General features: G+C 41.8%; 1 protein-coding gene and 1 long non-coding RNA gene across 2 annotated transcripts in view; both read right to left on the bottom strand.

Moving 5' to 3' along the window:
- The window catches only part of Rbm12b (RNA binding motif protein 12B), a 62,974-nt gene that overhangs the window by 5,324 nt on the left and 31,070 nt on the right, over window positions 1–26,580 (bottom strand). The gene's annotated exons all lie outside the window — the stretch shown is intronic.
- LOC148005682 (uncharacterized) overlaps window positions 1–26,580 on the bottom strand; it is a 35,645-nt gene that overhangs the window by 7,943 nt on the left and 1,122 nt on the right. The window lies entirely within an intron of this gene.

Raw genomic sequence — 26,580 nt, 5'->3', positions numbered from 1 at the left:
AAAAAGAGCCCAGGTCCAGACGGGTTTAGTGCAGAATTCTATCAGACCTTCATAGAAGACCTCATACCAATACTATCCAAACTATTACACAAAATTGAAACAGATGGAGCACTATCAAATTCCTTCTATGAAGCCACAATTACTCTTATACCGAAACCACCCAAAGACCCAACAAAGAAAGAGAACTTCAGACCAATTTCCCTTATGAATATCGACGCAAAAATACTCAATAAAATTCTGGCAAACTGAATCCAAGAGCACATCAAAACAATCATCCACCATGATCAAGTAGGCTTCATCCCAGGCATGCAGGGATGGTTTGTTTAATATATGGAAAAGCATCAACCTGATCCATTATATAAACAAACTGAAAGAACAAAACCACATGATCATTTCATTAGATGCTGAGAAAGCATTTGACAAAATTCAACACCCCTTCATGATAAAAGTCCTGGAAAGAATAGGAATTCAAGGCCCATACCTAAACACAGTAAAAGCCATATACAGCAAACCAGTTGCTAATATTAAACTAAATGGAGAGAAACTTGAAGCAATCCCACTAAAATCAGGGACTAGACAAGGCTGCCCACTCTCTCCCTACTTATTCAATATAGTTCTTGAAGTTCTAGCCAGAGCAATCAGACAACAAAAGGAAATCAAGGGGATACAGATTGGTAAAAAAGAAGTCAAAATATCACTATTTGCAGATGATATGATAGTATATTTAAGTGATCCCAAAAGTTCCACCAGAGAACTACTAAAGCTGATAAACAACTTCAGCAAAGTGGCTGGGTATAAAATTAACTCAAATAAATCAGTACCCTTCCTCTACACAAAAGAGAAACAAGCCGAGAAAGAAATTAGGGAAATGACACCCTTCATAATAGACCCAAACAATATAAAATACCTCGGTGTGACTTTAACAAAGCAAGTAAAAGATCTGTACAATAAGAACTTCAAGACTCTGAAGAAAGAAATTGAAGAAGACCTCAGAAGATGGAAAGATCTCCCATGCTCATGGATTGGCAGGATTAATATAGTAAAAATGGCCATTTTACCAAAAGCGATCTACAGATTCAATGCAATCCCCATCAAAATACCAATCCAATTCTTCAAAGAGTTAGACAGATCAATTTGCAAATTCATCTGGAATAACAAAAAACCCAGGATAGCTAGAACTATTCTCAACAATAAAAGGACTTCAAGTGGAATCACTATCCCTGAACTCAAGCAGTATTACAGAGCAATAGTGATAAAAACTGCATGGTATTGGTACAGAGACAGACAGATAGACCAATGGAACAGAATTGAAGACCCAGAAATGAACCCACACACCTATGGGCACTTGATTTTTGACAAAGGAGCCAAAACCATTCAATGGAAAAAAGATAGCATTTTCAGCAAATGGTGCTGGTTCAACTGGAGGTCAACATGTAGAAGAATGCAAATCAATCCGTGCTTATCACCCTGTACAAAGCTTAAGTCCAAGTGGATCAAGGACCTCCACATCAAACCAGACACACTCAAACTAATAGAAGAAAAACTAGGGAAGCATCTGGAACACATGGGCACTGGAAAAAATTTCCTGAACAAAACACCAATGGCTTACGCTGTAAGATCAAGAATCGACAAATGGGATCTCATAAAACTGCAAAGCTTCTGTAAGGCAAAGGACACTGTGGTTAGGACAAAACGGCAACCAACAGATTGGGAAAAGATCTTTACCAATCCTACAACAGATAGAGGCCTTATATCCAAAATATACAAAGAACTCAAGAAGTTAGACCGCAGGGAAACAAAAAACCGTATTAAAAAATGGGGTTCAGAGCTAAACAAAGAATTCACAGCTGAGGAATGCCGAATGGCTGAGAAACACCTAAAGAAATGTTCAACATCTTTAGTCATAAGGGAAATGCAAATCAAAACAACCCTGAGATTTCACCTCACACCAGTGAGAATGGCTAAGATCAAAAACTCAGGGGACAACAGACGCTGGCGAGGATGGGGAGAAAGAGGAACACTCCTCCATTGTTGGTGGGATTGCAGACTGGTAAAACCATTCTGGAAATCAGTCTGGAGATTCCTCAGAAAACTGGACATTGAACTGCCTGAGGATCCAGCTATACCCCTCTTGGGCATATACCCAAAAGATGCCTCAACATATAAAAGAGACACGTGCTCCACTATGTTCATAGCAGCCTTATTTATAATAGCCAGAAACTGGAAAGAACCCAGATGCCCTTCAACAGAGGAATGGATACAGAAAAATGTGGTACATCTACACAATGGAATATTACTCAGCTATCAAAAACAACGACTTTATGAAATTCGTAGGCAAATGGATGGAACTGGAAAATAGCATCCACAGAAAGACATACATGGTATGCACTCATTGATAAGTGGCTATTAGCCCAAATGCTTGAATTACCCTAGATCCCTAGAACAAACGAAACTCAAGATGGATGATCAAAATGTGAATGCTTCACTCCTTCTTTAAATGAGGAAAAAGAATATCCTTGGCAGGGAAGGGAGAGGCAAAGATTAAAACAGAGACTGAAGGAACACCCATTCAGAACCTGCCCCACATGTGGCCCATACATATACAGCCACCCAATTAGACAAGATGGATGAAGCAAAGAAGTGCAGACTGACAGGAGCCGGATGTAGATCTCTCCTGAGAGACACACCCAGAATACAGCAAATACATAGGTGAATGCCAGCAGCAAACCACTGAACTGAGAATAGGACCGTTGAAGGAATCAGAGAAAGAACTGGAAGAGCTTGAAGGGGCTCGAGACCCCATATGTACAACAATGCCAAGCAACCAGAGCTTCCAGGGACTAAGCCACTACCTAAAGACTGACCCTGGACTCTGACCTCATAGGTAGCAATGAATATCCTAGTAAGAGCACCAGTGGAAGGGGAAGCCCTGGGTCCTGCTAAGACTGAACCCCGAGTGAACTAGACTGTGGGGGGGAGGGCGGCAATGGGGGGAGGGTTGGGAGGGGAACACCAATAAGGAAGGGGAGGGGGGAGGGGGATGCTTGCCCGGAAACCGGGAAAGGGAATAACACTCGAAATGTATATAAGAAATACTCAAGTTAATAAAAAAAAAAGAAAGAAAGAAAAAAATGGGGTTCAGAACTAAACAAAGAATTCACAGCTGAGGAATGCTGAATGGCTGAGAAACACCTAAAGAAATGTTCAACATCTTTAGTCATAAGGGAAATGCAAATCAAAACAACCCTGAGATTTCACCTCACACCAGTGAGAATGGCTAAGATCAAAAACTCAGGTGACAACAAATGCTGGCAAGGATGTGGAGAAAGAGGAACACTCCTCCATTGTTGGTGGGATTGCAGAATGGTAAAACCATTCTGGAAATCAGTCTGGAGGTTCCTCAGAAAATTGGACATTGAACTGCCTGAGGATCCAGCTATACCTCTCTTGGGCATATACCCAAAAGATGCCCCAACATACAAAACAGACACGTGCTCCACTATGTTCATAGCAGCCTTATTTATAATAGCCAGAAACTGGAAAGAACCCAGATGCTCTTCAACAGAGGAATGGATACAGAAAATGTGGTACATCTACACAATGGAATATTACTCAGCTATCAAAAACAATGACTTTATGAAATTCGTAGGCAAATGGTTGGAACTGGAAAATAGCATCCTGAGTGAGCTAACCCAATCACAGAAAGACATACATGGTATGCACTCATTGATAAGTGGCTATTAGCCCAAATGCTTGAATTACCCTAGATCCCTAGAACAAACGAAACTCAAGATGGATGATCAAAATGTGAATGCTTCACTCCTTCTTTAAATGAGGAAAAAGAATACCCTTGGCAGGGAAGGGAGAGGCAAAGATTAAAACATAGACTGAAGGAACACCCATTCAGAACCTGCCCCACATGTGGCCCATACATATACAGCCACCCAATTAGACAAGATGGATGAAGCAAAGAAGTGCAGACTGACAGGAGCCGGATGTAGATCTCTCCTGAGAGACACAGCCAGAATACAGCAAACACATAGGCGAATGCCAGCAGCAAACCACTGAACTGAGAATAGGACCCCCGTTGAAGGAATCAGAGAAAGAACTGGAAGAGCTTGAAGGGGCTCGAGACCCCATATGTACAACAATGCCAATCAACCAGAGCTTCCAGGGACTAAGCCACTACCTAAAGACTATACATGGATTGACCCTGGACTCTGACCTCATAGGTAGCAATGAATATCCTAGTAAGAGCACCAGTGGAAGGGGAAGCCCTGGGTCCTGCTAAGACTGAACCCCGAGTGAACTAGACTGTGGGGGGGAGGGCGGCAATGGGGGGAGGGTTGGGAGGGGAACACCCATAAGGAAGGGGAGGGGGAGGGGGATGTTTGCCCAGAAACCGGGAAAGGGAATAACACTTGAAATGTATATAAGAAATACTCAAGTTAATAAAAAAAAAGAAAGAAAGAAAAAAATGGGGTTCAGAACTAAACAAAGAATTCACAGCTGAGGAATGCTGAATGGCTGAGAAACACCTAAAGAAATGTTCAACATCTTTAGTCATAAGGGAAATGCAAATCAAAACAACCCTGAGATTTCACCTCACACCAGTGAGAATGGCTAAGATCAAAAACTCAGGTGACAGCAGATGCTGGCGAGGATGTGGAGAAAGAGGAACACTCCTCCATTGTTGGTGGGATTGCAGACTGGTAAAACCATTCTGGAAATCAGTCTGGAGGTTCCTCAGAAAATTGGACATTGAACTGCCTGAGGATCCAGCTATACCTCTCTTGGGCATATACCCAAATGATGCCCCAACATACAAAAAAGACACGTGCTCCACTATGTTCATAGCAGCCTTATTTATAATAGCCAGAAGCTGGAAAGAACCCAGATGCCCTTCAACAGAGGAATGGATACAGAAAATGTGGTACATCTACACAATGGAATATTACTCAGCTATCAAAAACAATGACTTTATGAAATTCGTAGGCAAATGGTTGGAACTGGAAAATAGCATCCTGAGTGAGCTAACCCAATCACAGAAAGACACACATGGTATGCACTCATTGATAAGTGGCTATTAGCCCAAATGCTTGAATTACCCTAGATCCCTAGAACACATGAAACTCAAGACAGATGATCAAAATGCAAATGCTTCACTCCTTCTTTAAAAGGGGAACAAGAATACCCTTGGCAGGGAATAGAGAGGCAAAGATTAAAACAGAGGCAGAAGGAACACCCATTCAGAGCCTGCCCCACATGTGGCCCATACATATACAGCCACCCAATTAGACAAGTTGGATGAAGCAAAGAAGTGCAGACCGACAGGAAACGGATGTAGATCTCTCCTGAAAGACACACCCAAAATACAGCAAATACAGAGGCGAATGCCAGCAGCAAACCACTGAACTGAGAATAGGACCCCCGTTGAAGGAATCAGAGAAAGAACTGGAAGAGCTTGAAGGGGCTCGAGACCCCATATGAACAACAATGCCAAGCAACCAGAGCTTCCAGGGACTAAGCCACTACCTAAAGACTATACATGGACTGACCCTGGACTCTGACCTCATAGGTAGCAATGAATATCCTAGTAAGAGCACCAGTGGAAGGGGAAGCCCTTGTTCCTGCTCAGACTGAACCCCCAGTGAACGTGATTGTTGTGGGGAGGGCGGCAATGGGGGGAGGATGGGGAGGGGAACACCCATAACGAAGGGGAGGGGGAGGGATTAGGGGGATGTTTGCCCGGAAACCGGGAAAGGGAATAACATTGGAAATGTAAGTAAGAAATACTCAAGTTAATAAAAAAGAAAGAAAAAAAAAGAAATTCCTCCAGTCACATAATAGTCAAAATACCAAATGAACAAAACAAAGAATATTAAAATCAATAAGAGAAAAACGTCAAGTAACATATAAAGGTAGGTCTATCAGTATTACATCAGACTTCTCAACAGAGACTATGAAAGTCAGAAGATCCTGGGCAGATATCATACAGACCCTAAGAAAACACAAATGCCAGCCCAGGCTACCATACCCCCCAAAATGCTCAATTAACATAGGTGGAGAAACCAAGATATTACATGACAAAACCAAATATATACAATATCTTTATACAGATTCAGCCCCACAAAGGATAATAGATGGAAAACTTCAACACAAGGAGAGAAACTAAACCCTGGAAAAAAGAAGAGAGTAATCTTCTTTCAACAAGCCCAAAAGAAGATAGGCACACAAAATAATTCCACCTCTAACAACAAAAGTAACAGAAAGCAACAATTACTTTTTCTTAATATTTCTTAACATCAAGAACTCAATTCCCCCCGCAAAAAAAAAAAAAAAAAAAACCAGATCAACAAGACCCAGCATTTTACTGCATACAGGAAACACATCTCAGTGACAAACCCAGATACTACCTCAGAGTAAAAGGGTGGAAAAAAATCTTCCAAGGAAACAGTCCCAAGAAACAAGCTGGAGTAGCCATCCTAATGTCAAAAAAATTCAACCAAAAGTTATCAAAAAAGACAAGAAAGGACACTTCATACTGGTCAAAGGAAAAAAATCTACCTAGATGAGCTTTCAATTCTGAACACCTATGCTCCAAATGCAAGGACACCCACATTCCTAAAAGAAACTTTACTAAAGCTCAAAGCACACATAGCACTTCATACAATAATAGTGGGAGACTTCAATACCACACTCTCATCAATAGACAGATCATGAAAACAGAAACTAAACAGAGATATAGAGAAACTAACAGATGTAATGAACCAAATGGATTTAACAGATATCTATAGAAGACTTCATCCTAAAATAAAAGAATATACTTTCTCAGCACCTCATGTTACCCTCTCCAAAGTTGACCATATAATCTGTCACAAAAGAGGCCTCAGCAAATATAAGAAGACTGAAACAATCTCTTGCATCCTATCAGATCACCAGGGATAACAACAAAAAGGACAGAAAGTCCACATACACACAGATGCTCAACAAAGCAATACTCAATGATAACTTGGTCAAGGAAGAAATAAAGAAAATAATTAAAGACTTCTTAGAATTTAATGAAAATGAAGGCACAACATAGCAAAACTTATGGACACAATGAAAGCAGTGCTAAGAGGAAAATTCGTAGCTCTGAGTGCCTCCAAAAAGAAACTGTAAGAGCATACACTAGCAGCTTGACAGGATGCTTGAAAGCTCTAGAACAAAAAGAAGCAAAAACACCCAAGAGGAGTAGAAGGCAGGAAATAATCAAACTCAGGACTGAAATCAACCAAGTAGAAGCAAAAATAACTATACAAAAATCAACAAAACCAGGAGCTGGTTCTTTAAGAAAATCAACAAGATAGATAAACACTTAGACTAACCAGAGGGCACAGAGAAAGTATCCAAATTAACAAAATCAGAAATGAAAAGGGAGACATAACAAGAGAAACTGAGGAAATTAAAAAAATTATCAGATTCTACTATAAAAGCCTATATTCAACAAAACTGGAAAATCTAGAGGAAATGGACAATTTTCTAATCAGATACCAGGTACCAAAGTTAAATCGGAATCAAATAAACCATCTAAACAGTTCCATAACCCCTAAAGAAATAGAAGTAGTCATTAAAAGTCTCCCGACCAAAAAACCCCAGGACCAGATGGGTTTAGTGGAGAATTGTACAAGACCTTCAAAGAAGACCTAATACCAATACTCCTCATACTATTCCAGAAAATAGATACAGAGGGAACACTACCCAGTTTGTTCTATGAAACCACAATTGCGCTTATACCTAAACCACACAAAGACACAACAAAGAAAGAGAACTTCAGACCAGTTTCTCTTATGAATATTGATGCTAAAATATTCAATGAGATTATTGCAAACTACATCCAAGAACACATCAAAAGGATCATCCATCATGATCAAGTAGGCTTCATCCCAGGCATGCAGGGATGGTTCAATATACAGAAATCTATCAACATAATCCACTATATGAACAAACTCAAAGAAAAAAACTACATGATCATCTCATTAGATACTTAGAAAGCATTTGACAAAATTCAATACCCCTTCATGGGAAAAGTCTTGGAAAGATGAGGAAATCAAGGCCCATACATAAACATAGTAAAAGCCATATACAGCAAACCGGTAGCCAACATAAACTTAAATGGAGAGAAACTTGAAGCAATCCCACTAAAATCAGGGACTAGACAAGGCTGCCCACTCTCTCCCTACTTATTCAATAAAGTATTCGAAGTCCTAGCCAGAGCAATCAGACAACAAAAGGAGGTCAACGGGATACAAATTGGAACGGAAGAAGTCCAAAATATCACTATTTTCAGATGATAGGATAGGATAGTTAAATGACCCCAAAAAAATTCCACCAGAGAACTACTCAGCCTGATAAACAACTTCAGCAAAGTGGCTGGATATAAAGTTAATTCAAACAAATCAGAAGCCTTCCTCAACTCAAAGGATAAACAGGCAGAGAAAGAAATTAGGGAAATTACACCCTTCACAATAGCCACAAATAATATAAAATAACCTTGGGGTGACTCTAACCAAGCAAACGAAAGATCTGTATGACAAGAACTTCAAGTCTGAAGAAAGAAATGAAGATGATCTCAGAAGATGGAAAGATCTCCCATGCTCTTGGATTGGCAGCATTAATATAGTACAAATGGCAGTCTTGTCAAAAGCAATCTACAGATTCAATGTGATCCCCATCAAAATCCCATGTCAATTCTTCACAGAGTTAGGAAGAGCAATTTGCAAATTCATTTGGAATAACAAAAAACCCAGGATAGCTAAACCTATCCTCAACAATAAAAGAACATCTTGGGGGAAGTCAACAACAAAAAAAAGTCTAGTTAGTGATTCACCATCCCTAACCTCAAGCTGTATTATTGAACAGTAGTGATAAAACTGTATGGGATTGGTACAGATTCAGGCATGTAGATCAGTGGAACAGAATTGAAGACCTAGAAATGAACCCACACACCTATGGTCACTTGACCTTTGACAAAATAGCTAAAACCATCCAGTGGGAAAAAGATAGCATTTTCAATAAATGATGCTGATTCAACTTGCAGTCAGCATGTAGAAGAATGCAAATTGATCCACTCTTCTACAAAGCTCAAGTCCAAGTGGATCTTAGACCTCCACATAAAACCAGATACACTGAAACTAACAGAAGAGAAAGTGGGGAAGTGCCTCAAACACAAGCACAGGGGAAATTTTCCTGAACAGAACACCACTGGCTTATACTCTAAGATCAAGAATCAACAAATGGAACCTTATAAAATTGCAAAGCTTCTGTAAGGCAAAGTACAAAATGGCAACCAACAGATTTTGAAAAGATCTTTACCAATCCTACATCCGATTGAGGGCTAATATCCAATATATACAAAGAACTCTAAAGAGGTTAGACTCCAGAGAATCAAATAACCTTATTAAAAAATGGGCTACAGAGCTAAACAAAGAATTCTCAGCTGAGGAATACTGAATGGCTCAGAAGTACTTAGAGAAATGTTCAACATACTTAGTCATCAGGGAAGTACAAATCAAAACAACCCTGAGATTCCACCTCACAACAGTCAGAATAGCTAAGATCAAAAACTCAGGTGACAGCAGATTCTGGCGAGGATGTGGAGAAAGAGGAACACTCCTCCATTGTTGGTGGGATTGCAGACTGGTACAACCATTCTGGAAATCAGTCTGGAGGTTCCTCAGAAAATTGGACATTGAAATACCTGAGGATGCAGCTATACCTCTCTTGGGCATATACCCAAAAGATGCCCCAACATATAAAAGAGACACATGCTCCACTATGTTCATAGCAGCCTTATTTATAATAGCCAGAAGCTGGAAAGAACCCAGATGCCCTTCAACAGAGGAATGGATACAGAAAATGTGGTACATCTACACAATGGAATATTACTCAGCTATCAAAAACAATGACTTTATGAAAGTTATAGGCAAATGGAGGGAACTGGAAAATATCAACCTGAGTGAGGTAACCCAATCACACAAAAACACACATGGTATGCACTCATTGATAAGTGGCTATTAGCCCAAATGCTTGAATTGCCCTAGATACACAGAACACATGAAACTCAAGACAGATGATCAAAATGCAAATGCTTCACTACTCCTTTAAAGGGGGAACAAGAATACCCTTGGCAGGGAATAGAGAGGCAAAGATTAAAACAGAGGCAGAAGGAACACCCATTCAGAGCCTGCCCCACATGTGGCCCATACATATACAGCCACCCAATTAGACAAGATGAATGAAGCAAAGAAGTGCAGGCCGACAGGAAACGGATGTAGATCTCTCCTGAGAGACACACCCAGAATACAGCAAATACATAGGTGAATGCCAGCAGCAAACCACTGAACTGAGAATAGGACCCCCGTTGAAGGAATCAGAAAAGGGACTGGAAGAGCTTGAAGGGGCTCGAGACCCCATATGAACAACAATGTCAAGCAACCAGAGCTTCCAGGGACTAAGCCACTATCCAAAGACTACCCATGGACTGACTGTGGACTCTGACCTCATAGGTAGCAATGAATAGCCTAGAAAGGGCACCAGTGGAAGGGGAAGCCCTGGGTCCTGCTAAGACTGAACCCCCAGTGAACGTGATTGTTGCGGGGAGGGCAGTAATGGGGGGAGGATGGGGAGGGGAACACCCATAACGAAGGGGAGGGGGGTTAGGGGGATGTTGGCCCGGAAACCGGAAAAGGGAATAACATTCGAAATGTAAATAAGAAATACTCAAGTTAATAATTAAAAAAAAGAAAATATCCAATAAAAGAAAAGAAAAAAAGTAAAAAAAAATCCAAAACTACTTTATTTTATTGTTCAGACTTCAATTTAGTCACTGAAGGATCTTCAGGTGTTTCTTGCCCCTTTTGCCAGAACACCACATGTGTGCTTTTTAATGAATATTCAAAAGATTAATATACAAATAGAAGAATTTAGTAACTATGCAAATACTGCTTACACTACGAGGCACAGAAGCCTAAGTGATAAGTAAAATTGCCAATACAACTCAAATAACAACATATAAACATATTATTTAAAAGTTCTATCTTAGAATGTTTTAAATGTAAATAGTTTCTTATAGTTTCTTGCTTGTTTGTTGTGTTGCTGAGAATGCAATCCAGGTCCATACATGTGTTTTTATTTTTAATTAAAATATAATTACTTCATTCCCCCTTTCACTTTCCTCACCAATCCTCCTACCTACTTTATCCCCACCCCCGTGTGCTTTTATAAGGATCTGTGTTTCGTGGAGAAAGATACCCCAAACTCAAATAGTGTGCACCAGCAAAGAGTGTTTATTCCGCAGGGAACCTGCACGCAGGGGTCTATAGTACATCAGGGGGAGTCAGAGGTGCGAACTCTCCAGGGTCAATTTAAAGCCTCTTAGGGTAGGACTAGGCGACTTTTACCTTCGTCTCCTTTGGTGGTTGTCTGTATTTCCAGTGTTATGGGTCCCTTTGTAATTGCTTAAGGCTTTTGCTGATCACCTATACTTAGCTTAAGCTAGGTGGTGGGGCAGCATCTACAGCTCTTGATTGACTGCCAATGGAGTTGGCTCAGGGTAGGTGATGGGGCAGCTTCCTGACGGCCTGCCTGTAAGGGGTGGGTTCTCCTGGAATTGACTTGTTTTAGACTTTTCCAGTTCTGGGAAACAGAAACTTAGGCCTAGTCTCCCAAGCTATTTTGCAGTCTGTCATGGAGTCAACCTGGCTCTGCCTCACTCGGTCCTCTCACTTTGCACCTTGCTCTCTATCAAATGTGTGGCCTCTGGCCTCTCTTTTCACTGATAAATGTATGCAGTAGTAAGGTTAAGAGTGTAGAGTACTTACTGTAGCAGATATAAGCACTTAACAGTGAACATTTCCATTAATCTTTCACAACAATCCGTGACTATGCTCTGAGAATACAAGCCTGTCACTGTTCTCAGAGCTTGTGTGGAGATTCTAGTAGGGAATATTCATAAAGCCTTGACTGAAAAGTTGTCTTCCTCTCTCCTTTCAAGAAAGTCTTGTTCTTATAGTGGAACCACAAAGATCCACGAGAGAGAAATGGGCCACCTGCCTGACCAGGTCAATCAACTGAATCCACCTTGGATCAGTGAATGACAGAAACCCAGTTCACCCTTGAGGTGGAAGTTTCTGGATGTCATGTGATGAAGATGTGGTGTTTTTTTTTTTTGTTTTTTTTTTTTTTTATTAACTTGAGTATTTCTTATATACATTTCGAGTGTTATTCCCTTTCCCGGTATCCGGGCAAACATCCCCCTCCCCCCTCCCCTTCTTTATGGGTGTTCCCCTCCCAACCCTCCCCCCATTGCCGCCCTCCCCCCACCAGTCTAGTTCACTGGGGGTTCAGTCTTGGCAGGACCCAGGGCTTCCCCTTCCACTGGTGCTCTTACTAGGATATTCATTGCTACCTATGAGGTCAGAGTCCAGGGTCAGTCCATGTATAGTCTTTAGGTAGTGGCTTAGTCCCTGGAAGCTCTGGTTGATTGGCATTGTTGTACATATGGGGTCTCGAGCCCCTTCAAGTTCTTCCAGTTCTTTCTCTGATTCCTTCAACGGGGGTCCTATTCTCAGTTCAGTGGTTTGCTGCTGGCATTCGCCTCTGTATTTGCTGTATTCTGGCTGTGTCTCTCAGGAGCGATCTACATCCGGCTCCTGTCGGTCTGCACTTCTTTGCTTCATCCATCTTGTCTAATTGGGTGGCTGTATATGTATGGGCCACATGTGGGGCAGGCTCTGAATGGGTGTTCCTTCAGTCTCTGTTTTAATCTTTGCCTCTCTATTCCCTGCCAAGGGTATTCTTGTTCCCTTTTTAAAGAAGGAGTGAAGCATTCACATTTTGATCATCCATCTTGAGTTTCGTTTGTTCTAGGCATCTAGGGTAATTCAAGCATTTGGGCTAATAGCCACTTACCAATGAGTGCATACCATGTATGTCTTTCTGTGATTGGGTTAGCTCACTCAGGATGATGTTTTCCAGTTCCAACCATTTGTCTACGAATTTCATAAAGTCGTTGTTTTTGATAGCTGAGTAATATTCCATTGTGTAGATGTACCACATTTTCTGTATCCATTCCTCTGGTGAAGGGCATCTGGGTTCTTTCCAGCTTCTGGCTATTATAAATAAGGCTGCAATGAACATAGTGGAGCACATGTCTTTTTTATATGTTGGGGCATCTTTTGGGTATATGCCCAAGAGAGGTATAGCTGGATCCTCAGGCAGTTCAATGTCCAATTTTCTGAGGATCCTCCAGACTGATTTCCAGAATGGTTGTAACAGTTTGCAATCCCACCAACAATGGAGGAGTGTTCCTCTTTCTCCACATCCTCGCCAGCATCTGTTGTCCCCTGAGTTTTTGATCTTAGCCATTCTCACTGGTGTGAGGTGAAATCTCAGGGTTGTTTTGATTTGCATTTCCCTTATGACTAAAGATGTTGAACATTTCTTTAGGCGTTTCTCAGCCATTCGGCATTCCTCAGCTGTGAATTCTTTGTTTAGCTCTGAACCCCATTTTTAATAGGGTTTTTTGTTTCCCTGCGGTCTAACTTCTTGAGTTCTTTGTATATTTTGGATATAAGGCCTCTATCTGTTGTAGGATTGGTAAAGATCTTTTCCCAATCTGTTGGTTGCCGTTTTGTCCTAACCACAGTGTCCTTTGCCTTACAGAAGCCTTGCAGTTTTATGAGATCCCATTTGTCGATTCTTGATCTTAGAGCATAAGCCATTGGTGTTTTCTTCAGGAAATTTTTTCCAGTGCCCATGTGTTCCAGATGCTTCCCTAGTTTTTCTTCTATTAGTTTGAGTGTGTCTGGTTTGATGTGGAGGTCCTTGATTCACTTGGACTTAAGCTTTGTACAGGGTGATAAGCATGGATCGATCTGCATTCTTCTACATGTTGACCTCCAGTTGAACCAGCACCATTTGCTGAAAATGCTATCTTTTCTCCATTGGATGGTTTTGGCTCCTTTGTCAAAAATCAAGTGACCATAGGTGTGTGGGTTCATTTCTGGGTCTTCAATTCTATTCCATTGGTCTATCTGTCTGTCTCTGTACCAATACCATGCAGTTTTTATCACTATTGCTCTGTAATACTGCTTGAGTTCAGGGATAGTGATTCCCCCTGAAGTCCTTTTATTGTTGAGGATAGCTTTAGCTATCCTGGGTTTTTTGTTATTCCAGATGAATTTGCAAATTGTTCTGTCTAACTCTTTGAAGAATTGGATTGGTATTTTGATGGGGATTGCATTGAATCTGTAGATTGCTTTTGGTAAAATGGCCATTTTTACTATATTAATCCTGCCAATCCATGAGCATGGGAGATCTTTCCATCTTCTGAGGTCTTCTTCAATTTCCTTCTTCAGTGTCTTGAAGTTCTTATTGTACAGATCTTTTACTTGCTTTGTTAAAGTCACACCGAGGTATGTTATATTATTTGGGTCTATTATGAAGGGTGTCGTTTCCCTAATTTCTTTCTCGGCTTGTTTCTCTTTTGTATAGAGGAAGGCAACTGATTTATTTGAGTTAATTTTATACCCAGCCACTTTGCTGAAGTTGTTTATCAGCTTTAGTAGTTCTCTGGTGGAACTTTTGGGATCACTTAAATATACTATCATATCATCTGCAAATAGTGATATTTTGACTTCTTTTTTACCAATCTGTATCCCCTTGACCTCCTTTTGTTGTCTGATTGCTCTGGGTAGAACTTCAAGAACTATATTGAATAAGCAGGGAGAGGTGGGCAGCCTTGTCTAGTCCCTGATTTTAGTGGGATTGCTTCAAGTTTCTCTCCATTTAGTTTAATGTTAGCAACTGGTTTGCTGTATATGGCTTTTACTATGTTCAGGTATGGGCCTTGAATTCCTATTCTTTCCAGGACTTTTATCATGAAGGGGTGTTGAATTTTATCAAATGCTTTCTCAGCGTCTAATGAAATGATAATGTGGTTTTGTTCTTTCAGTTTGTTTATGTAATGGATCATGTTGATGGTTTTCCGTATATTAAACCATCCCTGCATGCCTGGGATGAAGCCTACTTGGTCATGGTGGATGATTGTTTTAATGTGCTCTTGGATTCGGTTTGCCAGAATTTTGTTGAGTATTTTTGCGTCGATATTCATAAGGGAAATTGGTCTGAAGTTCTCTTTCTTTGTTGTGTCTTTGTGTGGTTTAGGTATAAGAGTAATTGTGGCTTCGTAGAAGGTATGCGGTAGTGATCCATCTGTTTCAATTTTGTGGAATAGTTTGGATAATATTGGTATGAGGTCTTCTATGAAGGTTTGATAGAATTCTGCACTAAACCCGTCTGGACCTGGGCTCTTTTTGGTTGGGAGACCTTTAATGACTGCTTCTATTTCCTTAGGAGTTATGGGGTTGTTTAACTGGTTTATCTGTTCCTGATTTAACTTCGGTACCTGGTATCTGTCTAGGAAATTGTCCATTTCCTGAAGATTTTCAAGTTTTGTTGAATATAGGTTTTTATAGTAAGATCTGATGATTTTTTGAATTTCCTCTGAATCTGTTGTTATGTCTCCCTTTTCATTTCTGATTTTGTTAATTTGGACGCACTCTCTGTGTCCTCTCGTTAATCTGGCTAAGGGTTTATCTATCTTGTTGATTTTCTCAAAGAACCAACTTTTGTTTCTGTTGATTCTTTCTATGGTCCTTTTTGTTTCTACTTGGTTGATTTCTGCTCTGAGTTTGATTATTTCCTGCCTTCTACTCCTCCTGGGTGTATTTGCTTCTTTTTGTTCTAGAGCTTTTAGGTGTGCTGTCAAGCTGCTGATATATGCTCTTTCCTGTTTCTTTCTGCAGGCACTCAGCGGTATGAGTTTTCCTCTTAGCACAGCTTTCATTGTGTCCCATAAGTTTGGGTATGTTGTACCTTCATTTTCATTAAATTCTAAAAAGTTTTTAATTTCTTTCTTTATTTCTTCCTTGACCAGGTTATCATTGAATAGAGCATTGTTCAATTTCCAAGTATATGTGGGCATTCTTCCCTTATTGTTATTGAAGACCAGTTTTAGGCCGTGGTGGTCTGATAGCACGCATGGGATTATTTCTATCTTTCTGTACCTGTTGAGGCCCGTTTTTTGACCAATTATATGGTCAATTTTGGAGAAAGTACCATGAGGAGCTAAGAAGAAGGTATATCCTTTTGCTTTAGGATAGAATGTTCTATAAATATCCGTTAAGTCCATTTGGCTCATGACTTCTCTTAGTCTGTCTACATCTCTGTTTAATTTCTCTTTCCATGATCTGTCCATTGATGAGAGTGGGGTGTTGAAATCTCCCACTATTATTGTGTGAGGTGCAATGTGTGTTTTGAGCTTTAATAAGGTTTCTTTTACATATGTAGGTGCCCTTGTATTTGGGGCATAGATATTTAGGATTGAGAGTTCATCTTGGTGGATTTTTCCTTTGATGAATATGAAGTGTCCTTCCTTATCTTTTTTGATGACTTTTAGTTGAAAATTGATTTTATTTGATATTAGAATGGCTACTCCAGCTTGCTTCTTCTGACCATTTGCTTGGAAAATTGTTTTCCAGCCTTTCACTCTGAGGTAATGTCTGTCTTTGTCTCTGAGGTGTGTTTCCTGTAGGCAGCAGAATGCTGGGTCCTCTTTACATATCCATTCTGTTAGTCCTTGTCTTTTTATTGGGGAGTTGAGGCCATTGATGTTGAGAGATATTAAGGAATAGTGATTATTGCTTCCCGTTATATTCATATTTGGATGTGAGGTTATGTTTGTGTGCTTTCATTCTCTTTGTTTTGTTGCCAAGACGATTAGTTTCTTGCTTCTTCTAGGGTATAGCTTGCCTCCTTATGTTGGGCTTTACCATTTATTATCCTTTGTAGTGCTGGATTTGTAGAAAGATATTGTGTAAATTTGGCTTTGTCATGGAATATCTTGGTTTCTCCATCTATGTTAATTGAGAGTTTTGCAGGATACAGTAACCTGGGCTGGCATTTGTATTCTCTTAGGGTCTGTATGACATCAGTCCAGGATCTTCTGGCCTTCATAGTTTCTGGAGAAAAGTCTGGTGTGATACTGATAGGTCTGCCTTTATATGTTACTTGACCTTTTTCCCTTACTGCTTTTAATATTCTTTCTTTTTTTTGTGCGTTTTGTGTTTTGACTATTATGTGACGGGAGGTGTTTCTTTTCTGGTCCAATCTATTTGGAGTTCTGTAGGCTTCTTGTATGCCTATGGGTATCTCTTTTTTAGGTTAGGGAAGTTTTCTTCTATGATTTTGTTGAAGATATTTACTGGTCCTTTGAGCTGGGAGTCTTCACTCTCTTCTATACCTATTATCCTTAGGTTTGATCTTCTCATTGAGTCCTGGATTTCCTGTATGTTTTGGACCAGTAGCTTTTTCTGCTTTACATTATCTTTGACAGTTGAGTCAATGATTTCTATGGAATCTTCTGCTCCTGAGATTCTCTCTTCCATCTCTTGTATTCTGTTGGTGAAGCTTGTATCTACAGCTCCTTGTCTCTTCTTTTGGTTTTCTATATCCAGGGTTGTTTCCATGTGTTCTTTCTTGATTGCTTCTATTTCCATTTTTAATTCCTTCAACTGTTTGATTGTGTTTTCCTGGAATTCTTTCAGGGATTTTTGCGATTCTTTCAGGGATTTTTGCGATTCCTCTCTGTAGGCTTCTATTTGTTTATTAATGTTTTCCTGTGTTTCCCTAAGGGAGTTCTTCACGTCTTTCTTGAAGTCCTCCAGCATCATGATCAAATATGATTTTGAAACTAGATCTTGCTTTTCTGGTGTGTTTGGATATTCCATGTTTGTTTTGGTGGGAGAATTGGGCTCCGATGATGCCATGTAATCTTGGTTTTTGTTGCTTGGGTTCCTGCGCTTGCCTCTCGACATCAGATTATCTCTAGTGTTACTTTGTTCTGCTATTTCTGACAGTGGCTAGACTGTCCTATAAGCCTGTGTGTCAGGAGTGCTGTAGACCTGTTTTCCTCTCTTTTAGTCAGTTATGGGGACAGAGTGTTCTGCTTTCGGGCGTGTAGTTTTTCCTCTCTACAGGTCTTCAGCTGTTCCTGTGGGCCTGTGTCTTGAGTTCACCAGGCAGCTTTCTTGCAGCAGACAAGTTGGTCTTACCTGTGGTCCCGAGGCTCAAGTTCGCTCGTGGGGTGCTGCCCATGGGCTCTCTGCAGCGGCAGCAACCAGGAAGACCTGTGCCGCCCCTTCCGGGAGCTTCAGTGCACCAGGGTTCCAGATGGCCTTTGGTGTTTTCCTCTGGCGTCCGAGATGTGTGTGCAGAGAGCAGTCTCTTCTGGTTTCCCAGGCTTGTCTGCCTCTCTGAAGGTTTAGCTCTCCCTCCCACGGGATTTGGGTGCAGAGAACTGTTTATCCAGTCTGTTTCCTTCAGGTTCCGGCGTTGTCTCAGGCAGGGGTCCTGCCGGTCCTGGGCCCTCCCCCACGGGAGCCCAGAGGCCTTATACAGTTTCCTCTTGGGCCAGGGATGTGGGCATGGGTGGGCAGTGTTGGTGGTCTCTTCTGCTCTGCAGCCTCGGGAGTGCCCACCTGACCAGGCGGTGAGGTCTCTTTCCCATGGGGTCTGGGAGCAGAGAGCTGCTGGGGGCCGGAATCCGTGGGTGTGGGACTTCCGGTAAACACAGGACATGCCCGGTCCTAGAGGAGTTCTGCCTCTGCGTGTCCCTATTTCACTAGGCAGCTTTCTTGGTCTTACCTGTGGTCCCGAGGCTCAAGTTTGCTCTCGGGGTGCTGCCCACGGGCTCTCTGCAGCGGCAGCAACCAGGAAGATATGCGCTGCCCCTTCCGGGAGCTTCAGTGCACCAGGGTTCCAGATGGCCTTTGGTGTTTTCCTCTGGCGTCTGAGATGTGTGTACAGAGAGCAGTCTCTTCTGGTTTCCCAGGCTTGTCTGCCTCTCTGAAGGTTTAGCTCTCCCTCCCACGGGATTTGGGTGCAGAGAACTGAAGATGTGGTGTTTTGCTGAGGCAAGACCATGGGAGGACAGATGATATTGGAGAGAGTATAGAGAGAACTCAATGGACAGCGAAGGCATCTGCTTGCATAGGTAGCCGGGCATCGTTTCATTGATCCCGAGTCTTTGCTGATCTTCACTTTGTTGAGAGAGGCACAGCAGAGAACTTCTCCTGGCATCCCAGCCAGTTCTAGTTGCTCCTGACGGCTCATGATTCAGCAGACGCTGGCTGTTTCTGCTGGGTCGTGCCACCCACCACTGCGGATTCATGTTTGCTCTCCTGACACTACTGAACTGGACTGCTGGTATCCTGACAAAGGAGTTTGGAATTGCCCCCAAAGAACTACTTCTAAACAGGTCCACCTTTGGACAGTGCACTAGAAGGGAGTCAAAGCATTTGCAGACCCTTATTAAAAAGTAGGTATTGAGAAATCTAAGCCTACACACCCTCAAAACCAAACTGTGTTCCCTGTACCGGAAGGACCAGGGTCACCCTAAGAAGCACTGTAAATTCGGTCTTGGCCTTACCACAGATATATCTAACCATAAGTACTGGGGCTTGGAAAGGTGCATTTTAATGTTTTTTCCAGGAGGTTCGGAGTCATGCAAATGTGTATGAGCAAGCTGACACCAAACCTTAATTCCTGTGATGGAAATGAAGCTTATCAAAGCCCCTGTGCTGAATTACTGAAGCTCGTTCCCCCATCCACTGACCAGGGAAGAAATCAAATTCAGGTCATTTGTATTTAAAACGCATCACGAAGAAGTATGGAGTATCAGTTTATCTCCTTGGCTGGTATGCAGGACCAAATAAGTTGATTACTAAATTTACCACTAGAGGGAGTCCCTATGTCCTTTCCTAGAACAAGCTTGGTTTCCCCAGGACTAGATGACAAGACCTTGTGGCGGACGACAACGTGCACCTTATTTGCACAATGTATAGAAATCAAGCTGGAACTGAGCTGGAAGCTTCTGAAGGGACTGAGGTAGCAGAATAAACTCCATTTTGTTCTTAATACTTCATTCTAAGTAAACTTGCTGTTAGACAGGCATGGTCCCTACCCATGAGGTCTGAGAAAAATCACAAAAATGTCCCTGGCAGTTGCAAAGTAGACACAGCAGCTGCAGCTGGCTGATAACAACAGAGTTGGCTAAGAAAACATAAGTCTTTCCCAGGTCAAGGTGCTCCATTTTGATATAGGCTCCCTCCTTGTGGTTTAACCAGGTACTCTAAACCAATTAGCTTAAAGGCCAATATTCCTTTACCTTCTCATGCTATGCCAAGGCTTGGAAACCCCTGCTTGCAGGTTTTTCCTTTATAAAGCCCCTTCCCATAGACCTCAGGGCTGCTATGCTATCCTGTTACCTCGGGAAGGTTTGTGGCCCGGACTCAAGCTTGAATAAAGTCTCTCGTGTGCTTGCATGGGAGTTGTGATTCCTGGTAGTGTCTTTGGGGTTTTCATGATCTGGGCACAACACTTCCTTTGTACCACAGTCCCAGGTGGCATTAAACAGACAACAGTTTGGGATAAAAATATCAAAGGTCTTACTCAGCTGAGAATATGAACCACAAGCCCAACCTTCCAGGCAAGATGCGCTCACTGTACAACAGTGGCACTGCTATTATAGCATCAGCAACTACTCTGATTGGATTGAGGCCCACTCCACAGAAGGGAATCCATGCCTGGTACTATAAACGCATGATACATGAGGTTATAAATCTAGAGGGGAATATGGTTAAGCTAAATTGACATAGTATTTCCTTCTATATATTGATATTAACAGCCATAGACAAATGTTACACGCAGCCTAATCAGTTTAAGCATCTCTTAACACTGAATGCTGATGAGTACAGGGACACGTTGCTGCACAAGTTTCTGAGAATAAGTGACAGGTGAGTTGTTAGTCCTCATCAAGACATTTATACTGTCCCTTCTAAAGCTCAGGGAACATTGCCAAAGATGGGGTACAAAGAATATAAGAGCTAGAAAATAGGGGGATGGGCTGCAAAATGCCAACAACTATGCAAAATACAGAGACTGAAATGACAGATTCATAGCAGTACAGCTGCCTATACCAAGAATGGACCTGCTGGGCTGGAGAGATAGCTCTGGGGTTAAGAGCACTGACTGCTCTTCCAGAGGTCCTGAGTTCAAATCCCAGCAACCACATGGTGGCTCACACCCATCTGCAATGGGATCCGATGCCCTCTTCTGGTGTGTCTGAAGACAGCTACAGTGTACTTACATATAAATAAATAAATAAATAAATAAATAAATAAATAAATAAATAAATATTTAAAAAAATAAAGAAGAAGAATGGACCTGCTGAGAATCTGGCATGAATGGGGAAGAAGCTCTGACGGTCCTACCTCTTACTGCTGAACTATGTGCTACTGGTAAATTCTGAGAGAGGAGAGAACCACTGCCTGTAGGTGTGTACCCACTGGTGACCCCACTATGCTTGAATGGATAGTCCAAAACAATAGTCACACAAATGGCCCAGGTGAGACTAGATAGGCCAGTGATAAAACAAACCCCAAAGTCATGAATTTACACACACACACACACACACACACGCACGCATATCTCTGTGTATGTTCTCTGTCTTCTGTTAGAGAAAATGTCAAGTTCTATGCATCGACATTAAAGAAATTTGTTTAACCTTTCCTTTAAAAAAAGACTTAGAGGAAAAATGTCCTTTTCTTCGTCTAATTAAAAAAAAAAGTTTTAAGGACCAGTTCTTTTAGAAGGTACAATTTTTAGGTATTAACTCACTATTAGAAACTAAATAAAATATAATTTTTTATTTAATATTTTTGTTCATTTGTTTTTCTTTGGTGAGGGGAAATTAAGAGCTGGGATGAGCCCTAGGGTCTTTCATGTTAAACAAGACACTCCTGCATTCCTGACATTGTTGGCCTACTCATTAAGTGGGACCAGGGAAGTGAGAGAAAAATCTTGGATTAGCAAAATAATAACATTCTTTAAATTATAAAAATTCTAATTTAAAGTGTGTTATGGCCTCTACAATCCAAAACAGAGGATTAGGAGGATTCTTTAATGATCCATGTCAAGTCCTGCATATGGAACATGGCTGTTTCCTCCATGGTTAATACTTAATTGTAAGAGTATAAGTTAATTAAGCATTGTCTCCATTGGGCCCCTTTTCAGCCATACTAAACAAACTGAGACTCATTAAATGTTTTAAAAATGTTATGCTGACTTAAAAATACAAGGACACCATGCAACTGTTCTGGCCAAGATAAACATGTACTACTCGTAACACAGGACAGTAATTCTGAGAGTCAAGACTGCTGTGCTCAATGATGGACATACCCTAAAGCACACACAAATAGAGAGCAGAATTGAAATGTTTACATGTGGTAAGAACTTTGTAAAACAGGAATCTTGAGCGAGGTGTGGGGTGGTATCCTTGTGTCCTATTTAGGTTTCTTTTGCTGTGATGAACACCATTATGAAAAGGAATTTTCGAAGGAAAGGGTTTCTGTTGGCTTCTAGTGACAATCTATCAATGACAGGAAGTCAGAACAAGAAATCAAGGTGGGAGTTAAAGCAGAACTCACTGGCTTGCTTCCCATGATTCCCTCACCCTGATTTCTTATACAACCCAGGACCACTTTGCCGAGGGATGGCACTGCTAACATTGGGCTGGGCCCTCCCACATTGATCAAGATGGAAACTTGCCTACAGGCTAGTTTGGTGGAAATACTTTTCAACTATGGTAAGGTAAGATAGGGTAGGATAGGGAAGGGAAGGAAAGGAAAGGGAAGGAGAGGGGAGGGGAGGGGAGGGAGGAAAGGGAAGGAAAGTGTGGAAGCCTGGCTCTAGAGGTTTCAGAGGAGAAGAATTTTAATATGGGGCTGAGAAACTATTCTTGTGATATTTTGGCAAAGAATATGGCTGCTTTTTGCCTTTGTCTAAAAAGTCTACCTGAGGCTAAGGTAAAGAGATTATTTTAATTGCATTGACAAAGGAAGTCTTAAAAAAGCTCAGTGGAGACTTTGTTCTCTGATTAGGTCTCATGAAGAGTTTTGAACAAGTATAGCAAGCTGAGAAAGGAAAAATATATAATGTATAGTCATGGAGAGCAGCTAAGATTTGGCACTGTGAGAGGCCAGGGAAGGCCATTGATAAAGACACAGCCTCAGTTGTGGTTGATGGCCCGGTTCTGCAAAGAACTTGAGGTTTGGATCATGAAGAAAGTCTATGAGAGGCTATTGGTGAAGCCTAGCTGCAGCAAAAGACTCCAAAATATTAGAGATGCCAGTACCATGGGATGACCACTAAGAACAGCAGTGACACTGGAATGGATCAACCTGAGTTTTGAGTGCTACAGAGGGCAGAGCTGGAGAAGAGATTGAAGCCCTCTGGAGGAGCCCAGAAGATCATACAAGGATCTGGACATTGGAACAGGAAGTTGTGAAATTGAAGTTGACTTGGAGACCTCAAGATGTTAGAGATGTCAGAGTCATGGGCTATCTGGTGAGGAAAGCTACTAACAGGAGCTGGAACTAACCCAGGAGAAAGAAGTTTGTTGCAGTCAACAAACATGAAAAAGAAGTTGGAGATCTGAAGGCCATTTTCACATCAGACATGGAGATGCAGAGTTTGGAGTTTGCCCAGCTTATTTCCTGTCTTGCTTTGGGGGTTACAGTTAAGTGATTAGATGAATCCCAGAAGAGACTTTGAACTTTGGACTTTTAACATTGTTGAGACTGCTATAGACTATGGGGACTTTGGAAGTTGGACTAAATGTATTTTTTAATATACTATGGCTAGGTATGACCGCCCCCCCCCCATAGACTCATGTATTTGAACAACCCTTGGGTGGTTTGTATATGCTTGGCCTAGGGACTGTCACTATTAAGATATGTGGCCTTGTTGGAGTGGGTGTGGCTTTGGAGGAAGTGTGCCACTGTGGGGATGGGCAATGAGACCCTCCTCCTTATGATGTGAGAGCCAGTCTTCTCTTAGCAGCTTTCAGATAAAGATGTAGAACTCTCAGTTCCTCTAGTGTTATACCTTCCTGGATACTGCCAAGCTTCCACCTTGATGATAATGAACTGAACCTCTAAGACAACCCCAATCAGTTATTATCCTTTTAAGAGTTGTCTTAGTCATGGTGTCTCTTCGCAGAGGTAAAACCCTGACTAAAATAGCCCTCTTCCATCAATCAGAGATCTGAATTGGTTAGAGCCTGCCATCTGGTGTGAGCTGAGATGTTGGGTTTTTTTTTGCTGATGCTCAGACTAGGGCTAAAACACACTTTTGAGGATTAGACCTCTAGGTTCTGCAGTGATATTTGCAAGCATCAGCTTTCCCAGTTCTTACGCCTTACACTCAAACTGCTGTTCTACACTGGTCCTCCCATGTTACCTCTGAGCTGCAGATCTTGAGGTCTCTTGGCCCTCATAATCGCTTGGCCCATTTCCTTATAATAAATCTATATATTGTACTATACACACACACACAACCTACTGGTTCTTTTCATCTGGAGAACCCTGACTCATACAAAGACCAAAGTCAAAATTGGTTAGTATTAGTCAAAATGCTCTGCAGGACCTCTCCCTACTGGTCCTCTCATAGTATCCCAGAGCCACTCCCACTCCTCTACCTCAGAACACACACGAGAAAACATTCAGCCATGGAGTTTTCACTCGTTGATGTATTCACCCATGACTTCAGCTCATCAACAAGTTCCTGCTGAGGACTAGCAAGGGCTAGCACTGGAACTACAGTGAGAACAAAACGGAAAGCTAATGCCACAGAGCATATTCTCCTGAGATGGCAAAACAGCACACGGACAGGTTAATGTCTGGGTGCAGTGTGTGCATCAAGGGGAGACATCACAGGACACATCATAGCAACTCGGAAATGCAAGAAAGAGCAATATGAAGAATCCTGGCTGACCTGGTGGATAGGACCTTAGCTGATAGGTTCCCTGCATGACATGTTAGTTAGGCCACCCGTATCTGTCTATACATCACTATGAAACACCTGAGGCTACTGGGCTAAAGCAATGGACCAGAAGTTATGAGGATTCGTTGCTCTCGCCAAGGATTTGGTTTCGTTCCCAGAACCTACACAGTAGTTCACAACAGCCTACAACTGCAGTTCCAGGGAAACCCATGCCTTCCTGTACACACATGGTGCATATAAACTCAAGAGGCACACACGCATTCACATAAACATAATAAACAAATCTTCCAAATCTGGCAAGTGTGTACAAATAAATGTTTGGTTGATTCACAACTCTGGCAATTCAAGGGCATGGTGCTAGTGGCTGTGCTCCGATAAAGTCTTCATGTAGTGGATTTGGTCATAATGGTAGCAGCAGGCGTGGATGGAAAAGGTCACATCCAGGTGGGGTCAGACTGTGGCCTATAACCTCTCTAGACAATTAATAATAGGAGATTCAAAAAGACAAGCAAGCAAACAAACAAAAAGACACCTCAATCCCTTCCAAGAGTTGTACTCTTATAGGATACATTCGAACCATATTCAAACCAGCTGGTTCTGGTTCTGCCTTTGGGGGCACTCATGCACTGTTGTGAACCAGGCCAGAATGAAGGGAATAAAAAAATTACTGGGGGGTGGGGAGGGTATGGGGGTTCTTGGTACACAGGAACTCCGTTGGCTGGCGTGTCAGGGAGAAATAAGCCTTCTCCAAGATGGTTTCCAGAGTCACAGCTCTCTTTATTCAAGGGTATTAAGGGCTATATAAACCTTTGGTGGTGGGTAGGATTTATTTCAGCGTGAGTGTACCTTATTGGTTGGTACTGGGGTACTGGGAATGCTTCATTTGCTTGAATAGGAATCCCAGGTGCTTAAACCTGTAATCCAGCCACTAGGCTCAGTGACTACCTCAACTGTGGTAGAGGCGGGGGTCACAAGGACACACGCACCACGGTGGCACGCAGGTCCAGAACAAGGAGGGAGCAATTCTTACTCCTACTGGTCTCAAGGTGAGATTCGGGGTTTAGGCATCCGATGCCCACCTCCCAGTTGCAGGATTCATTTGCTCAACATCATAGCTTTCAGTGGGATGATGAAGCTGGTAGCAAAGTCACCTTCTGGACCAAAGAACAGAACCAAAGAACTATCCCTGCCATCTGCACAATCCCAAACTGACTAGTGGATTTTTGGAAGCCACCAGGTCTTATAATTTGTTTATACAACAAAACTCGACCCAGTAGCACATTTCTGGGTTGTATTATATGTGTTTGATTGTTGGCTAGCTTTATCCCTCCACCGAGGCTGTGAGCTCTCCTAGAGCAAAAACTGTCCTGACCTTAGGTTAGGACTCTATTCTCAGAGGCTATGGGCATTCGAGAAGCAGACAAAGCTCGAAGTTGGACTATGAGTTCACTCAGAAGAGAAGCCTCCACCTCAGAAGTTAAAGGAAGGCTCCAGATTATCTGTGTCTCTTTTAACTGGGGGGTTTTCATTCAGGCCCATGCTTCAGTTGGGTCTAACAATCTTTTTCACAAAGTAGAAACTCAGTTAACTGCAGGGGGAAGAGATGAAATTTAATGATGAAGCAGTAGGCTCTGT

The sequence above is a fragment of the Rattus norvegicus genome, chromosome 5, assembly GCF_021556685.1.
Source record: "Rattus norvegicus strain SHRSP/BbbUtx chromosome 5, alternate assembly SHRSP_T2T, whole genome shotgun sequence".
Lineage (NCBI taxonomy): Eukaryota > Metazoa > Chordata > Mammalia > Rodentia > Muridae > Rattus > Rattus norvegicus.
Note: the sequence above shows the minus strand (reverse complement) of the source record. Positions and strands in the feature narration are given on the sequence as shown.